Raw genomic sequence first — 3,505 nt, 5'->3', positions numbered from 1 at the left:
TGGACTGAGGCTTTGATACTTTCACAGTATTAATATAGAAGCTAGAGCTGATCTATAATCACACTACACATGGACACAGACCTTTACACTGGAGGAGCTTCAACATAAACCAACAAGACCTTTGTCCAGATAAATACTTTCTGACTTTTCAGTATTTTCTTTCTTTCTTTCTTTATTGGTTTATTTATTTTGCTGACGCTCCCGTATTCCCATGTTAGATTATCTATGATCTAAAGCTTCATAAATAAATGTTCACAAAAACAAATAAATAAAAAACTAAATTCTGACTTCCCCACCCTGTGTGTGGCGTTCATCCCACCGGTTCCTATTGAAGATGTTAAATCTCTTTTTGAAAACACCTCATAAATAAAAAGAGCAAACATTACTGATGCGGGAGCAAATGTTGCATTAGTCTGAAGTTGTTTTCACCTCGCAGGGACGTTCACATGTCATGATTCTGCACTTCATTACATTTAATTACAGTTTTTGTCAATGAAAGTGAAGGAGAGAGTCGAGGGGACACAGCGGTCACATGTCTCATAACTAGTATGGGAACGTGACATTTTCTTTAATGTTCATCAGCAAAATTTCAATTTATTCCTTATTTACAAAATCTGCACGTGGCAAATATTCCACTAAATGAAATGACCAGATATGTCAGTGGTCTGTTCCCCCCAGACTGACACATGGAGGTGTTTTCTGATCTGACGCTGCCATGGTTACGGTGTAAAGTGTAAAGGTGAAGGGGGCCAGCATCGGGCCGACAATGGAGTGATTGCAGTCATGATTAAAAGAAATTAATGTCGACACGAGGAGGGGAATGGGAGACGAGCAGTGAGTCCTTCACTGTCAGTGGAAAAGAGTCCGAATCCCTACGTCTTCGTCACTTCAACATTTTCTGTAACAACTAATGTTCTCAGTCTCCGTCTTAAAGTTAAATCCACCAGCCTGACCTCCACACCTTCTCTTTCCACCTTGCTAAATAAAGAACACTTCACTTCCAGCACTGGCACTGGACGTGGACCAGATTTACGAGGTACAAAAGCATCAGATAACAACGTTGGAGGCGACCAAAGTCTTAAAGCAGAGTTTTAGTATTTCAGATAAAAGCTACAAGGAGTCAACTCTGGTTCCCGTGTTCAAGGTGAAGCTGTCGTTCCCAGAGTAAGACCAGAACCAGAACAAGGAAGTACGTAAATGTTAGAGCAGATGAAACGATAAAAAACAAACGCACCTGAAAACACACAAGGAAACTTCCTTATTGTCTCTTACATCATCACTGACTTTTGAAATCTCCCCGACAAATGTAAATTTCAGGGATTTAAAATAAACCTTTACCTGTGAGTTTCTAAAAGCACTAAAGTGACCATGTGATCAGCTGATGGTGACGCTGCCATGATGGAGCGCTGTCGGCCTTTCTGGTGCAGACTGCAGACGTAGCTGAGGACAGATCGTTCGGGAGGTCTAAATCCATTTGAGAGCGCTCTCACAACGAGGTGGAACGAGCATACATCATCATTTATGTGACAAATGAGTTTCTATCACTATTTATTACCAGCTGTGTTTGTTTTCTAAGAAATTCTCCCTCAAGCAGGATCCGTCTGAAAAGAGGCAATTCTGCTGCTTTGGAAAAATCATGAATCTCCCACAAATGTTTGGACAGACCTCCAAGCTCGGGGTGGGGGTGGGGGGGGGGCAGATTACATTTTGTAATTTGAAGTTAAACACAGCGGCTTTTAGGTGGATTGAAGTTTTTTAAGATTCGGCGTCTTTAAATAGATTTTTGACCGAGACAAATTAAACTTTCTAAGTTTTTGCACCAGAAAGCAGCTTTTAGATCTTCATGAGCAGGTGGAGGAGGTGGAGCAGGTGGAGGAGGTGGAGCAGGTGGAGGAGGTGGAGCAGGTGGAGCAGGTGGAGGAGGTGGAGCAGGTGGAGCAGGTGGAGGAGGTGGAGGAGGTGGAGCAGGTGGAGGAGGTGGAGCAGGTGGAGCAGGTGGAGGAGGTGGAGCAGGTGGAGGAGGTGGAGCAGGTGGAGGAGCAGGTGGGCAGTGATGGAGGAAATATACAGATAATTAAATAAAGCACCATTACAAGTAAAAGTAAAAAGAGCAGGAGGAAAAAGTCACGTCTTTAACACCTGAACGACTGTGTTTTTCAACCCTCTGATACGACCCGTAGGAGTTTCTCCTGAAATAGCGCCCTCTACAGGCGACAGGCGTTCCCTGACCTCGGTCGTCATGGTTACACTAATAAACGCGCGGACTGTACCAACACTGTATCTACCGACCTTCATCGCCATGGTTACTACAGTAACGGTCACGGCTTGGTTAGGTTGAGGAAAAAATGGTGATTCGGGTTAAAAATAAGTTGCTTCCTCAACATTAGACGATCTTTGTTGCCATGGTTACAATAACAACAACGTGATTAACTTGGATAGTGGAAACGACGTAAACTGCTACTTTCACTCGGGAATCGAACACACGGCTCTCCTGTGTCACGTTCCTCCGTCCACCACCTCCTCCTCCTGACGTGGACTCTGTCTCTCTTTGTACTACGTCACGCTCCTGTCATCCTCACTACCACCGTTAGATGTCGCCTAGCAACAAAACCCAGCTGTGATGTCGTAAACCGACCTGTGGGCTCGTTTTTTTAACAGAGCTGTTTTATTTTTTTGCCGCCCTGATGTTTGTTTTCACTTTCTTAAATACAGAAAAACTTTTCTTACACAGATTAAAAACAAAAAAAGTTTAATCTAAATCTCTTAACATCTAAAACTTCCTTCGTCCCGTCCAACAAATATCAAAATATGCTGCTGTTGATTCATGTTATTAACTAAAGGAAATAAACCTGTGGGTCATGATAACCCGCGTGTGACTGGTCCTTTAATGTTGTGGGAACTTTATTAAGTTTAGTCTGTCACACGTCGAGCAGTAGAAGCAGCAGCTACAAGTTTTCCTCTCCAGGCTTAGAAATGACTTTGACCGAGCTGCGGCTTTAACTCAAGCTAACGTTCGAGGAGCAGGTGTGAGCGGTTTGTCCGGTCTGTGGCATCGTCTCTATCCAGAAAATATGTCCTTGTGTCATTATCAACTAGTCTACTGAAGTCACACCGGAGGAATCCTCCAGCTGCTGTCGGTGAAACGGGAATCATGTGGTTGTTTAGCTGCTGCAGTGTGATCAGAGCGGCGTGCGGCGAGTCCTCTGAGGAGCCGCGTGACGGACGTGAAAGGATGAACACTGACGTATTTACTTGTGGAGCTCAGGCGAGGGCTGCGTCTTTAAAGTGTCCACAGCCGGTCGACGCCGCCGCATGTTGACGCGAGAGAGCCGAGCGTCAGGAGGCTTCGACCCCGCTCACTTGACCCCCGTTTAGCCGGGGGTTGGAAAATGTGCTGAATTTCAATCTGCGCACTTGAGGACGCCTTTAGTGCACTGCTGTTAATTACCACAGAGGCTTAAATACAGCGGGAGGGAGGGAGAGGGGGGGGGGGTTCTGGGTAATT

At 45.0% G+C, this 3,505-nt stretch overlaps 2 protein-coding genes across 2 annotated transcripts in view; one reads left to right on the top strand and one right to left on the bottom strand.

The window, feature by feature from the left end:
* The window catches only part of immp2l (inner mitochondrial membrane peptidase subunit 2), a 111,684-nt gene that overhangs the window by 78,861 nt on the left and 29,318 nt on the right, over nt 1-3,505 (top strand). The window lies entirely within an intron of this gene.
* LOC111670256 (leucine-rich repeat neuronal protein 3-like) overlaps nt 1-3,505 on the bottom strand; it is a 16,032-nt gene that overhangs the window by 11,557 nt on the left and 970 nt on the right. The gene's annotated exons all lie outside the window — the stretch shown is intronic.

The sequence above is a fragment of the Seriola lalandi genome, unplaced genomic scaffold (assembly GCF_002814215.2).
Source record: "Seriola lalandi dorsalis isolate HSWRI2012SDOR001 ecotype SW California unplaced genomic scaffold, Sedor1 jcf7180002054847, whole genome shotgun sequence".
In the NCBI taxonomy this organism is placed as follows: Eukaryota; Metazoa; Chordata; class Actinopteri; order Carangiformes; family Carangidae; genus Seriola; species Seriola lalandi.
This window is presented reverse-complemented; position numbering and strand designations above follow the sequence as displayed.